This window comes from Acinonyx jubatus, chromosome C1 (assembly GCF_027475565.1).
Source record: "Acinonyx jubatus isolate Ajub_Pintada_27869175 chromosome C1, VMU_Ajub_asm_v1.0, whole genome shotgun sequence".
NCBI classification, from domain to species: Eukaryota; Metazoa; Chordata; class Mammalia; order Carnivora; family Felidae; genus Acinonyx; species Acinonyx jubatus.
Genome location: NC_069381.1, coordinates 174,369,616 through 174,394,196, shown reverse-complemented (window position 1 = coordinate 174,394,196; position 24,581 = coordinate 174,369,616). Strand labels below are relative to the sequence as shown.

General features: G+C 41.2%; 2 protein-coding genes across 4 annotated transcripts in view; one reads left to right on the top strand and one right to left on the bottom strand.

The window, feature by feature from the left end:
* Positions 1-22,923, bottom strand: part of MFSD6 (major facilitator superfamily domain containing 6) — a 77,144-nt gene extending 54,221 nt beyond the window's left edge. For 2 of the 3 annotated variants that reach the window (XM_027054569.2, XM_027054581.2), the window contains exon 1: positions 22,784-22,923. The gene's annotated coding sequence lies outside the window, so the exon portion shown is untranslated. Of the gene's footprint in view, positions 1-22,193; positions 22,339-22,783 lie in introns of those variants that run through there. The other variant, XM_053215437.1, reaches the window with a different exon arrangement.
* Positions 1-24,581, top strand: part of NEMP2 (nuclear envelope integral membrane protein 2) — a 267,634-nt gene that overhangs the window by 179,731 nt on the left and 63,322 nt on the right. Inside the window, exon 11 of the transcript XR_008295489.1 lies at positions 15,219-15,397. The gene's annotated coding sequence lies outside the window, so the exon portion shown is untranslated. The remainder of the gene's footprint in view (positions 1-15,218; positions 15,398-24,581) is intronic.

Here is a 24,581-nt window from a genome sequence, read left to right as displayed (position 1 = left end):
GAATGAAAGGAATGCCTGAATGAAAAAGTTATGGAAATGTTTTTGTGGAAAAAAGAGCATAAATGTCAAAGTAAGGGATGATATAAAAGAAAAATTTGAGGCAACTTCTTAAAGAAAAAGAACAACAACAAACAGATCTTCCACTTCACTTCATATACAAAAATCAATTCCATATGGACTGTATATCTAAAAATAAAAGACAGGGGCGCCTGCCTGGCTCAGTTAGTAGAGCATGTGACTCTTGATCTCAGAGTTGTGAGTTTGAGCCTCGTGTTCGAGTAGAGTTTACTTTAAAAATTTTTTAAATACAACATAAATAAAAGTAAAAGATAAAGTAACATAATTTTAGAATAAAACAGAAAAATATCTTAAAGATTTCAGGATAGAAAAAGACTTATTAATAAATGCAACAATACAACATATTCCCAAAATGGCTAAAATAAATAGGAAAGATAATACCAAGTGTTGGTGAGGATGCAAAGCAACCGGAATGCTCATAGATTGCTGGTAGGAATGTAAATGGATACGCTACTTTGGTAACAGTTTGGGAATAGCTATCAAACCTGAATGTATACCTGACGACAAGTCCTAGATATGTATTGAGTAGTAATCTATTCACCAAATGACATCTACAAAAAATGTTCACGGCAGAACAATTTTAATGGCTCAAAACTGGGAACAACCTGTCTACAGCAGAATACACAAAGTATGTTATATTCACATAACGAAATACTGGATAGCAGTAAAAATGAACAAACTACAACTTCATGCAATGACCAGGATGAATGTCACAAACATAATATGGACTGAGAAAAGAAAGAAGCAAAAGAGCACACACTGTATGATTCCATTTATACAGAGTTACAAAAGCAGGCAAACTAATTGATGGTATTAAAGTCAGGATACGTTTTTGCTTCCAAAGAGATGAAGTAGACAGACTTTTCCATACTGCTCCTGCTGAGTACAACTGGGACATTATATATAAACCAAATACAGAAGACTCTGAAAGACAGACAGAAGGCAGACCTGCTAGGGACCTTGGTACCCAAAGAACATGGGGATGAGTGGGGCTACAGAACTTGAAAATACCAATGAATGCAAACCAAAACCAACCAACCAACCAACCAAACAACAAAAAACAAAGTCCTCTCTGGCTTAAGGATGAGGGAAAATGCAGCCTAGAAAAAACAGAAAGCTTTAGGTAATAACTGCTCTACTCCAGCCAAATACCACAGAAGGAGACCAGGGTAATGTGGCCTTACTCCCACCTCCACCAACAAAGGCTGCACAGGAGCCCAGACTTCCACCCTCACCAGGCTACAAGAGGGCACCCCAACCCCTAAGCTGAGGTGTCATCAGAGAACACCAAGTAGGGGGCTGGGACTTTCATCACTGCTAGGTGGTGATGAGATCATATCCCCACAACAGCATCAGTGGAGAACACAGGGGGATCCTGGACTTCCACTCCCACCTGTTAGTAACAAGAAACCCCTACCTTTCCCACCTGAGGTGGCGTCAGAAGAGGTCTAATAGAGACTCATGACTTTTGCCACCACCCAGCACTACGGTGTCAGTGGAAGCCACATGGGGAGCAGTAACGAGGCATTCCTATTCCTTCCAGCCAGGAAGGTATCGGTGGACACCTAATGGGGTGTCAGAACACCCATCTCTACATCACAGTAACAAGGAGCTCCTTCACCCTCAGGTGTCATGAGGGGCTGAGTGGGGAACCTGGACTTCTACTTCCATCTGGCAGTGCTGAGGCAACATCTCCAATTCCCTTGCTAGAGCATGTCAGAAAAATCCAGCTGGAACAGAAGGCTTAAATACAACCCACAGTTTCATAACATAATACCCAAAGTGTCAAAATTTCAATAAAAAATAATGCATACCAAGAACCTGCGAGACTTCAAAAAATGCTTCAACAAGTGATTACAAACACACTTAAAAAAATGAAAAGAAGAAAGCTGAAGCACAGAAATAGAAAGTCCCAGCAAAAAATGTAACATATAAAGAGAGACAAAATGGAAATTTTAGAACTGGAAAAGACAATAACCAAACTACAAAAAACTCAATGGATGGACTCTACAGCAGAATGGAGGAGAGAGGGAAAATGAGCGAACTGAAAGACAGAACATAGAAATTACATAATCTGAACAACAGAGAGAATAGACTGGAAAAAAAAAATTAACAGAGCCTCAAGGACCTGTGGGATCATGAAGATTGAACATTCATGTCATCAAAGTCCTGGAAAGAGAAGAAAAGGGCACAGATGAACTACTCAAAGAAATAAAAGATGAAAATTTTCAAGCTGGCAAAAGACCTACAGATTCAAGATACTGAATGTGCTCCAAACAAGAGAAACCCACACCAAAACACATCATAGTCAAACTGGAAATCAAAGACAAAGAAAAAATCTTGAAAGCAATGACACAGGACTCACAACTTACCAATATTGGAAAAACAAATGATAGCAGATTTCTCATTAGAAACTATATACACCAGAAGGAAGTGGCATGATATATTTTGTGAAAGAAAAGAATTATCAGGGTGCCTCAGTAGCTCAGTCGGTTAAACATCCAACTTCAGCTCAGGTCATGATCACACAGTTTGTGAGTTTGAGCCCCACGTCAGGCTCTGTGCTGACAACTCAGAGCCTGGAAGCTGCTTCAGATTCTGTCTCCCTCTTTCTCTGCCCCTCCCCCACTGGCACTTTGTCTCTCTCCCTCTCAAAAATAAATAAAACATTAAAAATATTTAAAAGAAAGAATTATCAACCCAGAATCTTATATTAAGAAAAACAGTGCAAACACCAGAAAACTACAGACCAATATTCCTTATAAACATAGACACAAAAATCGTTAGCAAAATATTAGAAAAGAAAATTTAGCAATATATAAAAAGAATTGTACACTTTGACCAAGTGAGATCTATTCCAAGGATACAAGGCTAGTGCAATATTTGAAAATCAATCAATGTAAATCCACATTAAGCTGAAGAAAAAGAGTATCATAATGCTGTTAATCAATGCAGAAAAAGATTCTGACGAAATTAAATACTCACTCATGAAAAGTCTCAGAAAAACAGGAAGACAGGGAAACTTCCTCAATTGGATAAAGATCATCTACAAAAACGTACAGGTAACATTACATTTAATGGTGAAAGACTTTTTTCTCTAGAGGAGCAAAGCAAGATCATCTGGTCTTACCACTCTTATGCAACATAGTGTTGCATATTTCATTCTTTTTTGATCTGTCAAAAATCAAATGGCATTTCAATAAGGACAAAAAAGAAAACAAAAGGTATACAGATCAAAAAGAAAGAAAGAAACTGTCTCTATTTGCAGCTGACATGAGACTATGTAGAAAATATCAAGAAATCTACAAAATCTCCTAGAAAGAATAAATATTTAAATGTAAATTGATGCATAGGACTATATGTTAAAAACTACAAAATGCTGATGAAAGAAATAAAAATCTAAATAAATAGTGGGGGCCTGGGTGGCCCAGTCATTAAGCATCTGACTTCAGCTCAGGTCATGATCTCACAGTCCGTGAGTTCGAGTCCCACAATGGGTAAGCTCAAGCCCCACTTTGGGTGAGCATGAGCCCCACTTCATGTGAGCCCCGCTTCTCTCTCTCTGCTCCTCATTCACTTGCGCCCCCTCTCATAAATAAATAGGTTAATTAATTAATTAATTGGAAAGACAGACCACGTTCATGAACTGGAACATTCAACACAGCAAAGATTTCAATTCTCTTAAAATTTATAACAGGTTTAACACTAACCCTACCAAAATCTGAGCAAGGTTTTTTGTTTTTGGTTTTTTTTTGAAATAGACATGATTATTCTAAAATTTACATGAAAAGGGAACAAGAGGGGCGCCTGGGTGGCTCAGTCTGTTAAGCCTCCGACTTCGGCTCAGGTCATGATCTCGCAGTCCGTGAGTTCGAGCCCCGCGTCGGGCTCTGCGCTGACAGCTCAGAACCTGGAGCCTGCTTCTGATTCTGTGTCTCCCTCTCTCTCTGACCCTCCCCCCATTCATGCTCTGTCTCTCTCTGTCTCAAAAATAAATAAACGTTAAAAAAAATTTTTTTTTAATAATAAAAAAAAAAAAGAAAAGGGAACAAGAATAGCTAAAGCAATTTTGAAAAAGAAGATTTATTATGGCTACACAGTAATCAAGTCTATGTGGCATTGGCAGAAGAACAGACACATTGATCAATGGAACAGAACAGAGAGCCCAGGAATAAATCCACCCAAATATGCCCAACCGGTATTTCACAAAGATGCAAAAACAATTTAATGAGAGAAATATAACTTTTTCAATAAATGGTGCTGGAACAATTAGACATCAATAGGCAAAAAATGAACATCAACCTAAGTTTCATGCCTTTTATGAATATTATTAACTCAAAATGGATCATGGATTTAAATGTAAGATGTAAAACTACATAACTTTCAGGGAAAAAACCTGGGAGAAAATCTTCAGGCTCTAAAGCTAGCCAAAGAGTTCTTAGACCTAACACCAAAAGCATGATTTATAAAAGAGAAAATTGATAAATTAGATTTCATCAAAATTTTAAAAATTTGTTCTGTAGAAGTCTCTACTAAAAGGAGGAAAAGACAAATTATAGACTAGGAGAAAATATTTGCAAGACACACTCAACAAATGGCTATCTAGAATATATAAAGAATTGTCAAAACTCAACAGTAAAAAACAAAAAACAAAAAACAAACCCCAAATAATCCAATTAGAAAATGCACACAAGACATGAAGAGACATTTCGTCAAAGTGGAGATACAGGATATACAGATGCATATAGATAGAGGAAAAGATGTTCATGGTCATTAACCATCAGGGAAGTGTAAATTTAATTAAAAGGTATCATGACATGTGTAACAGTGGCTAAAATACAAATAGTGACAACATCAAATTCTGACAAGGATAAAAAAGAAACTAGATTACTCCTACATTGCTGGTGGGGATGTACAGCTACTCTGGAAAGAAGTTTGGCAATTTCTTAACAATTTAAACATGTGACTACCACATAACCCAGCCACTGCACTTTTGGGCACTTATCTCAGAGAAATGAAAAAATTTCACACAAAATACTAATACACAAATATTGATAGCAGGGGGTGCTTGGGTGGCTCAGTCGGTTGGGCGTCCAACTTTGGCTTGGGTCATGATCTCACGGTCTGTGAGTTCGAGCCCTACATCAGGCTCTGTGCTGACAGTTCAAAGCCTGGAGCCTGTTTCAGCTTCTGTGTCTCCCTCTCTACCCCTCCCCTGCTCACACTCTCTGTCTCTCTAAAAAATAAATAAACATTAAAAAAAACCCAAATATTTATAGCAGCTTTATTTGTAATACCCCCCAAACTAGAAATAACCAGATGTCCTTCAATGGACTAGTTCAACAAACTATGGTACATCCATACCATGGAATATTATGCGGCAATAAAAGGGGAACAAACTATTGGTTCATATAATCACCTGAACAGATCTCAGAGAACTGTAAAGAGTGAAAAAAGTCAATCTTAAAAGATTACATAATGTATGATTCCATTCCTGTATCATCCTTGGAATGATGAAATTACTGAAATGGAGAACACATAAGAGACTTCCAGGAGTTAAGTAGGGAATAGAGGCAAGAGGAAAGTGGCAGAGTGGCTACAGAAGGGAAGCATGAGAAATCCTGGTGGTGATACAGCGTTCTGTATCTCGACCATATAGATGTATCCTGGCTGTGCTACTGTACTAAAGTTGTGCAAGATGTTACCATTGGGGAAAAGTGAGCACAGGATACATAGGCCATCTCTGTATTATTTTTTACAACTGTATGTGAATCTACAGTTATCTCAAAACAAAAACCTTAGTTTTAATAAAAGTTTTATTTTTAAAATAGTAGTTACCCTTGGGGGAGGTGGTGACTAGAAGGTGCTCTAGGGTGCTGATAATTTTATAGTTTTTGATCTGGCTCTTTATTATATGGATGGGTTCAATGTGTAAAAGGTCACTGATTTGTATGATTTTTTTTCAACAAAAAATGAACTTAACCTAAAATCTGAAGAAGAAAAAAAAGAAAACAGATGAAAGTAGGACAGAAATGACACGACAAATATAGGATCATCCAGAAAGTCAAGTATCTACAAACATTAGAACTCCAAGAAGAGAAAATAGAGAAAATTAAGAGAAGGAAATTTTTTTAATTTGAGAAAATTTCTCAGAACTGAAAGCTATGAATTATCTGACTGAGGCAACCCACTGAGCACCAGGCACAGAGAATAAAACAGACCTGAGCCAAGGCACATCATTAAAATTTCAGAACACTAGGACAAACAGATGACCCCACAAAGTTTCAGAGAATAAAATGTGTCACATACTAAGGATCAAGAACCAGAGATGGCTTCAGATTTCTCAACAGTAATACTGGAAGCTATAGCCAGCTAAATTATTATTCAAGTTTCTAGGTGAAATAAAGAAAGACATTTTACATACGCAGTTTCTCAAAAAAATGTACCTCTCATGTTTCTCAGATTGTGTGTGCCCCCCCCCAAAAGGGGGGTGGACTAAATGAAGAAAAAGGGGATATAGGACATTAAAGACCTGATGTGAGGTTGGCACCCTGCATTGGGCTCTGTGCTGACAGGCCTGGAGCCTGTTTCAGATTCTGTTGTCTCCCTCTCTCTCTACCCCTCCCCCGCTCATGCTCTGTCTCTCTCTGTCTCAAAAATAAATAAACATTTTTTAAAAATTAAAAAAAAAAAAAAAGACCTGATGTGGGAGACAGGAAAAGGGACACAAGCACACTGGTGACCACAGATCCCGGCGTGACAGCTGTGCACCAGATGGAGAGGGCAGCAGGTCTAGCAGTGGCAGGTCTGAAGGCTCCCCGAGAGCTCTGACAGCAAAAGGACACTGACAGAATAACAAGACATCTGAATGTGTCAAGAGGAACTCTAACGGTGAAGAGACTGGGGATGAATTAGTGGCAAGCAGAGAGAAAGTTAGGTAAGCAAAACATCACAAGAAAACAAAAAGTGGCACAGGAAAAAAAAAATAACCACAGTTTACTACATGTCTCAGCTATGATTACACAGTCCTACTAATGTAAAGTCCAACAACAGTGGGAAGATAGGAACTGAGAAGACTGAACAGGTATAGAGAGCTGGGGCAGGAAACAAGAGTTAGTCCCATACCTTCCAAGGTGGGAAGACAGTAGATAATGCCTACATTTAAAAATCAAGAGGGGCGCCTGGGTGGCTCAGTCGGTTGGGCGTCCGACTTCAGCTCAGGTCACGATCTCGCGGTCTGTGAGTTCGAGCCCTGAGTCAGGCTCTGGGCTGATGGCTCACAGCCTGGAGCCTGCTTCCGATTCTGGTCTCCCTCTCTCTCTGCCCCTCCCTCATTCATGCTCTGTCTCTCTCTGTCCCAAAGATAAATAAACGTTAAAAAAAAAATTTAAAAAAAAAATCAAGAGCTAAGAATGCAAGCATTTTATTTAAAAATACACAGATAAATATCAAAATAGTGGCCTAAAAGGCAAGAAAGTAGTTGCCTCTGGGATGGGAAATGAGGAAAGGTATAGAATCTGGTGTTTTACTTTATAAACTTGTTCATTTTTTTAAAAAAAATGTTCATCTTAAAAAAAAAAAAAACCACTTTGTATTCTGCTTTAAAAAATAAAAATTAAGGTGTGCCTGGGTGGGTGGCTCAGTCGGTTAAGTGTCCGGCTCTTGGTTTCAGCTCAGGTCATGATCTCACAGTTCATGAAACTGAGCCCTGCGTTGGGCGCTCTCCCTCTCCCTCTCTCTCTGCCCCTCCCCCACTCACACTTACTTGTGTGCACGCTCTCTCTCAAAATAAATAAATAAATAAACATAAAGAAAAAAGAAATACACAGTCATATGAGCTTTACCTTTACAAAAGAAAGTAATTTAAAGCAGCTACTTGTACCCTTCTATGACAAACTAAAGATAGTTTTCAGAATTGTACAAAATGCATTCTGACTATGAATTCTAATCAGGTGGCCTTTAATTAATTATCTTCCATAAATCAACCACTGAGTCTTTAACAAGGAGGTCACAGAAGGACACAAAGTCCTTTTAAAAGGGTACAAGTCTCTGAATTGTCCACGTGATGATGAGAACTGATGCCCAAATGCTAATTCCACGCTGCAAAATATCTTACGTTAGTGTGTTGATTTAAACCTTGATGAGGGACTTTCTTCCAAAGCATTCTTTCCTCTCTATCTTATTCAAATTATTTTTTATTATCATAAGGTTATGCAAGGTGTCTCCTGTTACAGGAGTCCAGATGTTAAGTAGTCCTCAAAGTATAAACAAATGCAAAGTAGGTAAGGGAATGTTCCTGTATTATAACACTCTGTACCTTTATATGAATGTCACATTCAGTAACTTTTATAAGAATTTGAAATCTAAAAATATACACAAACAAAAACTTTCACTTTCAATTCAGGACATTAATATTTAGACAATATTTTCAGGTTATACTTAGATTTTGAGGAAAAGGAACCAAAATAATCACAGTTATTTTTTTTAAACTTTTTATTTTTATTTACGTATTATTTTAAGTAGGTTCCGTGCCCAATGTGGGGCTCAAACTCACAACCCTGAGGTCAAAAGTCACATGTTCTACTGACTGACCCAGCCAGGCACCCCCAAAATAATCACATTTAAAACACAGTGACAAAATACAGTTTAAATATATTCATCTGTGCTATCATAGGATCAGGGACAAAAAGAAGCAAATAAACGAAAACAACCTCTGTATTTTAGTAAAATTAAAATATGTCCCAAAGTAGGCCATGCTTTGGCTGCATTAGATTACATTTAATTTGCTATAAGGATTGATAGAGCAAGTATAAAGAGCAGTAAAAATATTTATATGTTGGATGAAGTACTTAATCTCTTTACAAACCAAGGAGGGATTTTGTTTATTAAGTATTTAACAACACGAACCCATTAAACTAACATTTTGTTTAAACCTCTGAGTCTTAAAGATTTGTTTAAAAGAGGGGCGCTCAGGTGGTTCAGTTGACTGAGCATCCAACTTCAGCTCAGGTCATGATCTCTCAGTTCGTGGGTTTGAGCCCCACGTGGGCCGGGCCCTCTGCTGTCAGCACAGACACTGCTTTGGATCCTCTGTCCCCTTCTCTCTGCCCTTCCCCTGCTTGTGTGCTGGCTCTCTCAAAAACTAAATGAACATTTAAAAAAAAAAAAAAAAAGCTCATTTGTTTAAAAAAATGATTTGTTTAAAAGAAACTTTTTAATGTTTATTTATTTTTTAGAGAGAGAAAAACAAAGTGTTAGTGGTGGTGGGGCAGAGAGAAGGACACAGAATCCAAAGCAGGCTCCAGGCTCTGAGCTGGCAGCACAGAGCCTGATGCGGGGCTTGAACTCAAGACCGTGAGGTCATGACCTGAGCTGAACTCAGATGCTTAACCAACTGAGCCACCCAGGTGTCCCTAAAAGAAACTTTTAAAAAGGAGAGAAGACATTTCAAATAGTACACAGAATTAAAATTTATTAACTTCTCTGGGAAATCTCTATTGTAGGATTGCTGTTAAGCCAGCTTGGATAAGAAGGGCTTTTATTTATTAGGAAAGCAGAAAAGTTTTCTCATTTAGCACTCTCTAATGCTGTAAGAACACAGCCTTTTAAAACCTGGAAAGACATTCTACCAGTACCTACCCTGAGTCATTCAAATAGCAGGTATTTCTGAATTATTGATGACAGGTGATGAAATAATCCTTGTTAAAATTGATAGCTTTCTTCATTATGTATGTAAATTGAAACTGCTTAAACGTATATTGAGTTATCCACAAATATATGAGTATGGAAATGGATTCAACTTTGAGGGGGGGAAAAAAACCCTTAAACTTGAATATGTTCTTTGGAATAATAATTATCAAAGGTCGGGGCACCTGGGTGGCTCAGTCGGTTAAGCATCGGACTTCAGCTCAGGCCATGATCTCCCTGTTTGTACGTTTGAGCCCCGTGTCGAGCTCTGTGCTAACAGCTCAGAACTTGGAGCCTCCTTTGGATTCTGGGTCTCCGTCTCTCTGCCCCCTCCCACTCATGCTCTGTTTCTGTGTCTCTCTCACAAAAATGAACATTAACAAAAAAAAATTTTAAACAAATTGCCAAAGGTCAGACTTGCAGGCATTATAACGTAGCAACATAACCACAAGCAATGGAGAGGAAATAATCCCTGGATGACACAGAAAGGACATTTCCCTGGCACCATTGCCATCATAACTCAGTATTGCCCAGAGACCAGTACTGAAGCTGCAAAACAGGAAAATCCACTTTCTGGACCCTCAGAGCTACCTCTACACTGTCAACTGTTATTGACCATTCTCTCTAGCATTGATCAATGTGAGTCCCAGGGCAGGTCTCTAACTACTGCTGCAATCTATTATGAGCACAGACATAGAGAAACCACTCTAAACAAGTCTTAGAGTCCTGGTATTCAGGCACTACATTCTTGAACATTCAGTTCAACCCCCAGAATTTTCCAGAAAGCGCTCTCCTCAGAGGACAGCATTCAGTGTCAATTCCAGCAGATCTTTTTCAATAAGGATTGTTTTAGCATCTGCTAGACCTTTTGCCAATGTCATGAAAAAGAAACATAAGGTTGGTTTTATAACAGTTATATAAGCTACAAGGGCATTAAGATGTACAGAGGTGAATGACTGTTTTAGAATCTTCCTCTCCCTTTTGGAGCATTTTGACATGGCTCCTTAATGGCTCAGCCAAACTGTAAGATCAAAACTGATTCTAGTCCTTCCAGCCCAGCTTGATTCCCCAAAATCCAGCTTGAACCCTCCAGATACTCAGTGGTCCCCACAGTTGCTGCCAACAGTATTCCACTTGGACTGAAACTCCTTCCAGAATCCAGAACCTGCCATCCCTGTTATTCCTGGTGGACCTTTCCCAGGCTCATAGCAAAACCTGTCTGCTGGGTGACAAGCAAACTGATCCATACAGTGGCTAATGCGTACCTTGTGGCTGGCCATCTTGACAACATATTTTTACTTTAATAAGGGCTCAGCGGGCTATGTTATCATCACAATTATTACTAACTACAACACAACAACACTTAAGTAATATCTGCTATGGGTTTAAAATGTATTAACTCATTTAATCCCAATAGTTCTCTGGGGTGACTATGATTACTCTCCCAACTTGACAATGAGGAAAATGGGCCACAGGGAAACTATATGATTAGCCCAAGGTTAACAGGGAGTAAGAAGGAGAGCTGGCATTCAAATCCAGACAGTCTGTGCTCTTAGCATGCTGTCTCACTAGACAGGGATGTCAAAAACATGGTCTTGGGCCTCAAAGACTTGCTTTATAGTTGACAAGTTGAGCCCAAAACACAAGGAAGATTTAAATGATAAGTCACAAGAATAACAGATGAGAAGCCACATAGCACCCCATAATTAACAGAAAATGTTAACAGACAATGGGATGCTTCTGGGGCTCAGAGCAGAGAGCCCAAACTTCAGACAGAGGTTGTCAAGAGAATGAGGGACTTAACTTGAACCCTGAAAGATATGTAGGATTTGCCTTGGGCAAAGATGAAAGGGAAAACTATTCCAGGATGGGGGAAGAGAAGAGATAACAGAAGATCCTTAAAATGGTAATACTGGGGCTGAAGGGCATCTGAGGCTAGCGGATAGCAACAGATCACAGATGGCCCTACAAATCATGCTGAGGGATGACAGGAGAGAACACAAAATACCATATTAGACACTTACAATGAAAATTAAGATGTTCTTTTTTTTTAATCCAACAAATACAAACTTAGCGCCAACAATTGGATGGGATGCGTGTTTGGTGATCAGTAATTCAAATGGTGAAGACCCAGTCCCTGCTACCAAGTCCAGTGGTAAGAAAGAGAGAGGGGTAAGCACAGCCAAATACACGATGCTATATGTTAAAACAGGAGCAAGCAGAGTTGACACAGAAGTCTCTGGGTGGGGCCTTAAGGAAGTCTTCAAGGATGAGAGAGTAATCCACAAGAGGAGCAGGGGAGGGCCTAATCAAGAAGGGCCTTCTACACACTACTAAGAGGTCACTGAGCAGGGGATTAGGGACTGTCAGAGATTAGAATCCTAGCTCTGCCACTGACTGGATCAATGACCTTGGAGAAGCTACTTCTCAAAGTCTCCCCATCTACAAAAGGAGGAACGTAATAATATTTTCCGTTAGGGTAGCCAGGGGGGATGAAAAAGCATAATGCAGTTCAATCTTAGCCTAGTGCCCAATATAATATATAGAACTTGTTGGTATTATTTATTTCGAGCACAACAGGGAGCCACTGAAGAGAATGAAACAGACTAGAATACAATGGTCACATTTGTATTGTACAAAGATTATTATAGCTTCAGTGCAGAAAACAGAATGGCAGGATTTTGCTACTGCCACCCTATTAAGGTTTTCCTAACATTTGACCTTTTAATGTACTGGTCTTAACCAGTACATATTTATAAGTACTAATATTCTGTGATAGAATTTACTTTGGATAGTACTCTATGAATTGTACCTAATGCAATATTTTATAACATCTGGAAATAGAATAAACTTAACGATATTTTCCTGACTCCTTTCTCTGCTTCTGGAGACTGGTCTCACACCTGAGGTGTGGTAAGACTTGTGGATAATTTTATTGCTCTTTTTATAAGTACTTCCTGTCTTCCCAACTAGATTATAATCTCCTTGAATGAGGAATCTAGTGCTCAGCATATTGCCCTTTACTCTTGTAGGCTCCAATAAAGATTATTTTTGATTATTACCTGATGATAATATATTGTATATATAATATTTTACTAAAGTTTAATGTGACAGATTAATTTTAGGAAGTACAGAAAGAAGTCCCAATTGCTCTCCTGGCTTTGACAAATCAGTGCCTCTTTGAGCCTCCCTTTACTCATTATAAAATGGGGATCAAAACACAAACCCAAGTCAACTAACTCACAGAGGGATTTTAGGGCATAAATGAAATAATGTATTGAAAAAGTATTTTTCTAACTCAAAACCACATATGTTGCTGGTGATGATTGTGATCATGCTCCTCAAGCTGTACTATTTCATTGAAATGCTAGGCCATATTTTACAATTACTCTAGAAACATCCTTCCCAAGTGAGTATTCTAGAACTTTTTGGCACCACCCATGAACTAGGCTAGAATTTTACCCATCAGTGCTTATGGATTTAAGTTTATATCCACTTCCATGTCCTCAGCCTAGTTTTTGCAGGCGATCAGGTGGGAGAGGATGCATACTGACTCACTAGAGAACACACTGTTGGAGGGGTGTCTGGGTGGTTCAGTTGGTTAAGCTTAAGCGTCTAACTTCGGCTCAGGTCATGATCTCGTGGTTTGTGAGTTTGAGCCCCGCGTTGGGCTCTGTGCTGACAGCCCTGAGCCTGGAGCCTACTTCGGATTCTAGGTCTCCCTCTCTCTCTGCCCCTCCACTGCTTGTGCTCTCTCTGTCTCTCAAAAATGAATAAATGTAACAAACAAACAAACAAAAACACACTGTTGGATTAGGGACTGGAATGATAATTAGGTATCTCCAGACCAGAAATACCTTTTCATTTAAAATGTAGTCACCAGGGGGCACCTGGGTGGCTCAGTCGGTTGAGCATCTGACTTCGGCTCAGGTCATGATCTCATGGTTTGTGGGTTCGAGCCCCCAAGGGGCTCTGCACTGAAAGCTCAGAGCCTGGAGCCTGTTTCGGATTCTGTGTCTCCCTCTCTCTCTGCTCCTCCCTTGCTCACACTCTGTCTCTCTCCCTCTCTCAAAAATAAATAAACATTTAAAAATTAAAAAAAAATAAAATAAAATATAATCACCTGTAGGAACATTTTAATTATATTTGTAACATAATAAACATGAAAGATAGGAGCTGAAATCCTAACATATTTCCCTTCATACTGCTAAGAGGGTGAAAGGAACAAGTTATTCTCACCTCTTCTGGGTGTGGATGTGGAGGAGGAAATAGTCTTTAATCCTAAATGTGGTTTTAGTAATAAAAAATGCCAAGGGGGATTTTCACTTTCATTTTGCGTAAGACCCAACTAAATGTCATTTAAAAATTGGTAATTTAGGTCCTTAGACTTCATCAACCATCATGGAAGCAGATTCTTGTTTTTGGCTTCTGATTAAATACTGTGCCAGTAGCTTCTAGTATAAATTTGAAGCAGGCCCCAGAACCTCATTTCCTTCTACATTTCAAATAAACTTCCTGCCTTAAAACAAGCCTAGTGTGAAGAACAAGTAACAGTTCAAATCACAACATGAACAGAATGTTTTTTAAAAGATATTTCGATCTTGAGTTTCTCCAACAACAACAAAATCCAGTGGATGTTTCAAAATAAGGAGTGAAAGTAACTGAATATGCTGCTGCTGATACTCAAGAAGGAAAATAAAGACGGGTGCCTGGGTGGCTCAGTCAGTTAAGCATCGGACTTCAGCTCAGGTCATGATCTCTCAGTTCAGGAGTTTGAGCCCTGCGTTGGGCTCTGTGCTGACAGTTCAGAGCCTGGAGGCTTTTAGATTCTGTCTCTTCTCTTTCTGACTCTCCTCCATTCACACTATCTGTCTCTCTCTCAAAAGTGCATAAACATTTTAAAAAATTTTTAAAAAAGGAAGGAAAACGAAGAGATTTAAGGGGGGGCAGGGTCACAGAAGGTTTGTAAAAATAGAACCGAAGTACAGTCATCTCTCCCTAAACAAAGATCAATAGCCAGAAAGGGCAAGGAAATTGCTTGTGTAGGATAACCATACTAATGAATAGGCTGGGTTTCCAATATTTGTTGCACTTCAATTGCTGACACTTAGAAACCGTCTCCCCACTGAACTAATATTCCAAACAGTGGCAGTACCCAGATTACTGAAGCACGAGTGCTGAAAGAACCTGGGTATTACAGAGTTCAGAACTTGTATTTACTTTTAAAGATTTTATTTTTTAAGTAATCTCTACACCCACCGTGAGGCCCAAGCTCACGGTCCTGAGATCAAGAGTCGCACGCTCCACCGACTGAGCCAGCCAGGCACCCCCAGAGTGCATCATTTTTAAGTTAGAGGAAATTCTTTCTATTTTTCAATTCTGGAATGCCAGCAACATGTTTCCCAAGACAGGCCCGTCCAGCCTCCCTACTCACCACTCCCCTCTACCCACAGCAGTGGGCATGGATGGAATCCCAGCCACTCGCTTCCTCCAGAGTGACAGTTCCAACCTGTGGGAGCCATGGAGTCCTTGCCAGAAGTCTTTGAAAGCATTAAAACAAATGTGTCACGCCTATGCCTTCTACTCATTTTTGGATGTACACTGATGCTACCATCATGCACTTATTTCTCTGGTAAGTGTTCGTGTGATTCTTCTAGCTTTCTATGCATTTTTCTCAGACAAGGGACCCTCCAAGCGTAACTACTTTCATGTAACCGGGTCAGCACCAGAGCCGGCCACGGTGAACCTGGCCACCGCCACAAGTCAACACTTAATCTTACGGAATTATTCACTAGTTTAGTGGCTGTAAATGCAATCTTTGTTTCTTTGCCAAGAAGCCAACATGAAAAATCTTAGACTTATCTTTTCAAAGCCTGAAACAAAAGATTTCTAAAAGGTTGATACTGAAAGAAGTTATTTGCTTAAGGTTTTAGAGAAAGATTTTCCTCAATAAATTTTTGCTTGCTATACTTGAGGAGCAACTTATATGGAAGATACAATAGTTGAAAAAAAGATGAATTACAATACTATTAAAATGCTTCTTGGTTTATTTTTCAATCTAGTTATGTGAATGCCTGTTTTATACACAGAGACAGATACAATTTTTTTCAAATCTTTTCAGAAAAGGACTCACTCAGGTAAATATATTGGTATAGGACTATAGGTTCAAGATCTAAAAACACTAGGAACACTGAAAAAGCAGACTGTGTAAAAATAAGAATTATAAGGAGAAATAAAAACACAACTCCAAGTATTAGTAATATAACATTAGGTTAGAGCACTAACATGCACACACACACACACACACACACGTAAAATAATGTTATAATTGCAATGGGTATTTGATGAAAGCTTATTCAGTAAAAGACTGGTGTCATTACTTGACCATTCTGACACCATTAAGACACCAAGGAAGTTAAGAGGGTTACAAAAAGTATGATCTACCCATAAGATAAGGCATTTTAGGAATTTCTAGGTGCTCAGACACATATTTTATGAGTTTATACTTTGGATCAAAATATAGACTGCCAAGATTTAAAATACATTTTTCTACAGACATATAGCTATTATCTATGATTTTTATTTATATCCCCTAAATGCCATTATCTAAAACAACAATTTATATCCTAACACATTCCAGTATATATAATCTAAAATTGTTTCTTATGCTGTTAGAACTCTTGAGAGTTAGCATGAGCTATAAATTTCTTTCAGAAAATGACTTATTACCTAGCCCATTAAAGTAAAAATACATACATGCCCTACCAATACTTTTGAAAATGAAAATATTCAGTGCTGGTAAGGATGAAGATTGACAGGCACCCTCATTGTAATTCTCTCATGAGAATGCAAGGATTTAAGTGTAAGGATGTTCATTTCTGTACTTTTCATAATAATCAAAGCTGAAGCACAGAAAGCAATCAGTAACAGGAGCAGTTAAATAAACGTGGCATATCCATGTCAGAGAAAAATACAAACTTATATCCATAGGATAAAAAAATAGAACTGAATAGAACTGAATAGAATATGGAGAAATGCTTATGATATATGCATCACATTAAGTGAAAAAAAAAAGCAGGATAAAAACCCCTATGTATTGCAAGAGTTTATACTTGTAAGTCTATGTGCTTCATATGAAATATGTTTTAGAAAAAAACTTGAAGAAAATAACAAAATATTACTAGGGCTATTTCTGTGAAGTGAGGAGTACTTTAATTTTTTTTCTTACACTTTGCTGGATTTTCCTCCGATGAGCCTTTATCACTTTTAAATATGTTTTATTTTATTTTGAGAGAGGGAGTGTGAGTGGGGAGAGAGGCAGAGGGAGAAAGAGAGAGAGAGAGAGAGAGAGAGAGAGAGAATGAATTCCAAGCAGGCTGCATGCTCAGTGAGGAGCCTACACAGGGCTCGAGCCCACTACCCCAGGATCATGACCTGAGCCAAAAATCAAGAGCCGGACACTTAACTGACTGAGCCACCCAGGTGCCCTGAGCATTTATCACTTTTAAAATACATATGAAAGAGGCATTATTTTAAGTACAAGGTAGCTGACTGACAATCAGGGCACCCTTGATTCTGTAGTTTGTAAAAAGTCACAGCAAGTTGCTAAATTGAAGTCGGCTTCTCCTTGGGCTGTTCCTGCTCACTTGAAGAGACAACTGAAAAGGCCTGTTTTAAGGGCTTTGAGACATTTTTTTTTCTTAATGTTTATGTATTTTTGAGAGAGAGAATGAGCGGGCGGGGGGGGGGGGGGCAGAGAGAGAAGGGGACAGAGGATCCAAAGTAGGCTCTGTGCTGACAGCAGAAAGCCCCATGTGGGGGCTCAAGCTCACAAACCATGAGATCATGACCTAAGCTGAAGTCGGATGCTCAACCGACTGAACCCCCCAGGCGCCCTGGCTTTGAGACATTTCTTAAAAGTTTTTATATCTTTGTGATGGAAAAAGGGGAACTCCTGTGCACTGTTAATGGAATGTAAATTGGTGCAGCCACTATGAAAAACACTATGGAGATTCCACAAAAAACTGAAAATAGAATTACCACAGGATCCAGTAATTCTATTGCTGGATGTTTACCCAAAGAAAATGAAAACACAAATTGGAAAAGATATATGCATGTCTGTGTTTACTGTAGCATTATTTACAATAGCCAAGATATGTAGCCCAAGTGTCCACTAATGAATGGTTAAAGAATATATATAAGTGAAATATACAATATATACAATGAAATATTACTCAGCCGTAAAAAGGAATGAGATCTTGCCAGCTGCAACAAGGATGGACCTAGAGGGTCTTATCCTAAGTGAAATAAGTCAGACAGGAAGACAAATACTATATGATTTCACTTACATGTAGAGTCTAAAAAACAAAACAAATGAACAAACAAAAAATAGAATCATACTCATAAATACAGAGAACTGGTGGTTGCCAGAGGGGAGGGATGTTGAAAGGATGGACAAAATAGGTAAAGCGGATTAAGAGATACAAATTTCCACTTATAAAATAAATAAGTCATGGCAATGAAAAGTACAGCATAGGGAATATAGTCAATAATACTGCCACAACTTTGTAAGGAGGCACATGGTAACTATACTTATTGTGGTAACCACTGCTTAAGGTACAGACTTGTTGAATCACTATGCTATACACCTGAAACTAATGTAACACTGTATGTCTGCTATACTTCAACAAAAAATAATTTTAAAAAAGATATCATACCTTCAAAATATAGGGAACCTGATTATGTAGTAAATAAAATTAAAATGTGTATCTTTACCCTATGGAAGCATAACAATAAAATCTTGTATTTTTTAATTTTTAAAAAAATTTTAATGTTTATTTTTGAGAGAGAGAGAGAGAGACAGAGCGTGTCTCAGAGAGAGACAGGGGAGGGGCATACAGAGAGGGAGATGCAGAATCTGAAGCAGGCTCCAGGCTCCGAGCTGTTAGCACAGAGCCTGATGCGGGGCTGGAATTCACAAGCTGTGACATCACGACCTGAGTCAAAGTTGGACGCTTAACCAATTGAGCCACCCAGGCACCCCAACAATAAAATCTTTTATTCAAACTCCCTCACAAAGGTGAGTTTGGGTTCCATTTGTCCAATAAACACAACTCCACATAAATTATCTTAAAACAGAATTAAGAAGGCACTCGTAATAGCTGCAGAAGCTTAACTATGCTGGAGACAGGCCTTGTTTACCTTGGGGCCAATTCTACCTTAACCTTGTCCCTAAAGTACCCAGTGCAGTTACAAGAGAAGAATTTGCCACATGGCTCATAGGGCCCCACTCCTCCACTGTTCCAGGGTTCCAGGGTTCCAGGGTTCCTCTGCTGGCCACATCCCTACTCTGCACCCCATGGGCAGAAGGGCCCACGGGGAGGCAGCTTGTGGAAAGCAGAGGGCACCGAGCTGTGCAGTGGATGTCTGTCTACAGAGTCATACAGGCAGCTAACTACCACCTCAGGCTCCTTACTCACTTTCCCTTGGCACAGTTAACCCACAAATCAGGCTTGTTGAGACAACACCAGTTCCTCTTTCTAGTTCTCCTTTTATCCTCCACAAAGCCACGCCAGAGCTCCCTCTGGCCTCTGCTGACTCATGAGGGCCAGTCTCCCACTCTACCCCAATCCCACTCTTGGCCTCAGATCAAAGCGTACCCTCGGAGTTATTCAAGTTGGACTTTCGGTTTCCTATTTGCAAAATGTTCTCTGTATTTGTCTTCTCAAACACACACCGCAACAAATGTCAAAAAAGGTGTCTTAGCCCTCCTTTATTCAATCCTCTCGCCATACCTCTGGAATATGTTTTTTCTCAGAGCGTCAATTTCACTCCATCTGGCCCATCCTCTCCCATTCCATCCCTCCCCCGCTGCCTAAGTGCAGCAGCACCACCAGAACCTAAGGTAATACAGGGTTTTCCTTCACATCTCTGAGCCTCAAACCTCCCTTCCACACAATCATCAGCACATCCCCAGCTTAGCTGCATTTACATGACATTAGACCAAGGCGGAGGGAGGCTACTTTTAATACAACACTCTGGGTAGCTTTTGTGGGTACTGAGGTAGGGGTAGGGGTGTGGGTGTGCTGGCAGCTATTTAGAGCCACAGACTAGCAAGACAAGTTTCAATATCTATAGCAAATACATATTAATATATAGGCTCAAGGTTTAGTTGTTTAACATTTCAGTTATTTGTTTTGGTTTGGTTTTCTGCTTTGGGCTCTGCACCAATAAATCATTGTCGTAACAAATGACTCTGAGAGTTTCCAAAAGCTTCCTGGCCAACTAAATTAAGACAGTGCCACTTCGCAAAGTGATAAATAAGTGTCTTCTAAATACGAGAATGAAAACCAACTACAAAGCAAATGTTAACTGAAATCATCGCTAGGGCCAAGTACTATACACAGTGTGTCCTTCAGGATTTAGGGCAAAAAAATTCAGGCTATACAGGCCCTTTTAAAAAACCCAAACAAAAAAAAAATAATAAATAAAAATAAATAAATAAATAACCCAAACATAACCTCACAAGGAAAAAAGAAAAGCACCCTCTTTCCATCACCCCATCCCACTTCCTTCAAGTAGTCAATGTCAACGGTTTGCGGACAATGAGGCGTACGTGTGCCTGTATGCACCGTTAAGTATCTGCATATAAATCTTTTTCAAATGCCTTTTTCACTTAACTGTATCTTGATTCTCCCCAAGACAATGTATCAAAGTGGCTAACAGACACATTTACATTTATTCCATCTCTCCCTTTCCCTACAATGCAATTGCTAAGTCAAGACTTACTATCAAAAGAAGTAAAACAAAAAATCCTGTCTGCCTAAAACTAAATTTATCTTTGGTCATTTTCATGTACTTACACTTGCCTTCAACCTAAAAATGGTGAGAAATGGGTAAATATATTTGCATTAATATGCCTGCAATATAAATATTGATCTTACATAGAAAACTGTTACCATGGAATACACGTACATTGAAATGTAGCTAATTTTCAAAGGCAGAAAGCAAACGAGGGCACCCGCTTAGGTGGTGAGGCCCAATGGGTCCTGAATAAGGAGGCACACGTTGTGGAAACTTCCCAGGCTTTGGAGCCAGAAACATGGAGTCAAACCTAATTCCACCTCTCACCGATTATGTGGTTTGTGTACATTCTTTAACTCTTCTCAGCTTCCTTTTCGTCACTCACAATGCTGGGGAAAAGACTCATCTCTCAGAGATCTAGAAATTAAGTGTGTAAGATTGTGTTTTGAACATAGTTAAGTGCTCAAAAAATGCCTTATTACTGTCAACAATCCAGATAGACTTGGCGATCCAATACCTTGTACCACTGAACACATGCAAACCTTGCTGTTCTATCTTTGTGTTTTAGTTTGCCTTATTTGTATAGAAACAGAGCCTAAATTACTGTAAACATGCCTAGTAGCTTTAATGCCTTATTGAAACAGGATCCTCTGTCCTACTCCCCCAGTGTCATGCACTGGGCTAAACAGCAATGTCCCAGCCTCCTCCTAAGCAATCCTAAATTTCACTTCCAACCTGTGATAAACACAAGCCATCTGACTATCACTAAATAACTGAAAATATCTTGCATGTCTGCTAATGACCAGCAGCTTAAGGTGTCAAAAGTCAATCTTCCCAATGACTAGGGTTCCTATCCTCTCCTTTTAGTTAACAAACCATCGATGATGCATACACCTTTAGCTGGCTAGCTCCCAGTGTCTTAGGGAAGGGATGCCCTCCAGACAGCAGGAATCTACTAAATACACATATGTTGTTGGTTAACTGTCCACCCACCCCTTATATCCATCTATATTGAAAAGGCTGGATTTCCACAAAATCCTGAACTTCTAGAACAATTAAAGGCAAACCTGGCCACCATACCATCCAACCATCTCCTTCTACATGTGAAAAAAACTGAGGCTGGGGAAGATGTGATGTGCCCAAGGACATACAACTATGTAGACACCAATAGGAATTAGAAACTCAACGCCTTAATTTAAGGTTTTTTCTTACAACAATTAGGCAGGGTTTTTTTCTGCTCCAGGAACTCTGTAAGATGTTTACTAAATATTTTTGGATGAAATGGAAATGTTTGTGGCTGTGAATGTGTATGGGAGAGGCAAAATGCACCGTGTACCTGCCTTAAGGGTAATTAACCCACCGGTCTCTCTACGTGGGGAAGAGGTAGATGAAGGGGTAAGCTGCGTTTGAAATTTTTCAGTATCCTACTTAAATTTAACAGCGAGCTATGTAGGGAATAAATAGGACCGAGAAAGGCTAGTAACCCCCATTAGCACCTCCAAGAGCTCTAGGGACATGTTACACCATGTTAGACTTTAGTTAAGTAAAGAAGCAGGAGGTGGTAGCAGGCCTGGGGTGGGGTGCGAGGGGGGGGGCGGGGGAGGTATATTTTTGTATTTTTTCACCTGGGGAATCAGACGCTGTCAATTTCCTCCCCGCACACGGGCGGCCACGTTCTTTCACTGGGGCCGTCTGGAGGTTCTCGCCTCCTCCTTTCCCCCAAGGATGTTTATGGCAAGGGCGCCGGTGGGAGCGGGCGGAGAATGGCCTGGCCTTCGGGGCCCAGCCCTCTGCCTGCACCCCCACCCCCACCCCCTGCTGCTGCCTGCGCCCGGCTAGGGCTCCCTCCGGCAGCGCCTTTGTTTTCCCTACTCCAGTTACGTTTGCGGAAGTGCTGCCTGCGCCGGGCGCCGGGGGTGCCGGCTGCTGCCTCCCCAGCGCCCTATAAAGATGACAGCCGACACAGAAGCCGAGGGGAGGGAGGCTAGGAGGGAGGGAGGGAGCGACGGGCAAGCGGGACTGGGAACCGAGACACCCACACCTGCCCGCCCCGGGAGCAGCGCCTCCGAGGCCCCCTTCCCCCGACAGCAGGTGTGCGCGCGCCGGAGGGGGGCTCTCCGCCCTCAGGCCCGGCCCCCGCAGGGGAAAGCTTGGGTGGGGCTGCTGGGCCGCCCCCGCCGAGCGCCCCCTCCCCGCGCACCGGGCCCCGACTCACCTGCTGCGGGCGGCGCTGGCGTTCAGCTGCGCGGGGTGCGGGGAGCCATCTCCCCCCGGCGCGGGGCGGCGGCTCGGGGCGCCGGGGCGGCGGCTGTCGGGGCGTCGCGCACCATCTCGGGCGGGTCGCTGGCTCCTCGGGGGCTGCGGCGGGCGGGGCGCGGCCGAGGGATGCGGGCCGATTGGGGCGACCCGCAGCGGCGAACCGAGCGCACCCTCCGGGGCGACCTTTCCTCCTGCTCCTCCACGACCGGGTGCCTCCGCCGCTGGCTACCAGCTGGACCCGCTTCAGGGCTGAGCGCCGAGCACCCGCCGCCAGGTGCAGCGCTCCGCCTCCTGCGGCGGCGGCGGATGCGTCGGCGGCCGCTCCTCCCGGCCTCCCGCCCGCCCCGCCGGCCCCGGGGGACCCCCGGAACCAGCCTTGCCGGGGAAGCGCGCGGGGCTGGGGAAAGCAGACGCAGGTTCTATCCCCGCACCCCAGCCGACCCCACCCCGCCCCGGCTCCCTCCCCAGGCTAGTGATGCAGGCCTCGCTCCCGCGGGAGGGTGCGGGGAGGAGATGGCGGCCTGCTTGGGAATCTACATCCTTGGCGTTTATTGAGCGCTTATTAAGCGCAGACACAGTGCTGACGCTCTTAGGGGGCTATCTCAGAGCCTCTGGTCCCGAGCGTGGCAGACTGTCCTCAGTTGACCAGGGAGAGAGGAAGGAGGCAGGGGACTGGAGGCAAACGGCGTGGGTTCCTGGACTCGCGGGGGTAGGATACACCGGAGCTACATCAGCGTTTCAAATTGGGAAGGTGTTACCGAGTATCTGGCGCGTTGCTGAAGGAGGTAACCGCGCGTGTCGCACTAAGAACGTAATGCAAGTTGTATTTCTGGTTAGACCCGCTGGGAAGGTGGGGAGAGTGGAGTGGTTGTAAAAGGTAGCATTCCCTCTGTAAGTATTTTTGTGAGCCCGTGATGGGCTCTGGGGGTGCCACATAGCGTTCTCAGGGAGCTTCTGGTCTTGTCCTAGCAATAAACAGCAACGATAATGGCAACTTACATTTATGAACATTTCTAATATATGAAACACTGTTTAAGGGCCATTTAACCTTACCATAGTCCTAAAGGTACAGATAGTACTATTACTTAGAACTGATAAAACCGAGGCTGAAATTTAATGTGACCTATCCAAAAATCACTAAATAAAAGGGAGAGAAGTCTTCTTTCATTTCCAGGATTTAACCACGAAATCCTATTGATGAGAAATGATGAGAAACTTTGGGGTTTGAGGTCCCTATTTAGAGACAAATTAATGAAACAAAATTACGAATGCAAAGTCACTGTAGCCCCTCCTGGACCCCAGGAAGTGTTCTGAAGCCTAAGCGACATTAGCCTCATGATAAATATAGTTGCAGTACTTTTGCAGAAAAGCAAAACAGTTAAAGGCAGTGAATGCTGAAATTTAAAATGAAAGAGATTAGGTGGTTGTTAGAGAATGAGATATTTGGGTCTAGCGTGGCCTTTAGACAGCTTCCTACTGCATTATTGGAACGGACAGCTCACAAAGTATCCAGTTGGTAGCTATCGTGATAGAATTACCATCCTCTTCTGTCTAGCTATTAAAGAAGCAACCTTAAAAAGTGGGGAGAGGAAAGTGAACAGATTCCACATCTAACACCGTTCACGTTCTCTCCTCCATATGGAAGGAGGGGGAAAGGAGAACAGGAACAAATTGTAGGAAAATAGGGTAGTTCTTAAACCAAAGATGCTCAAAGGCAGGTCCATGTTGAAAAGTGAAGCCAAATCATCCTAGAG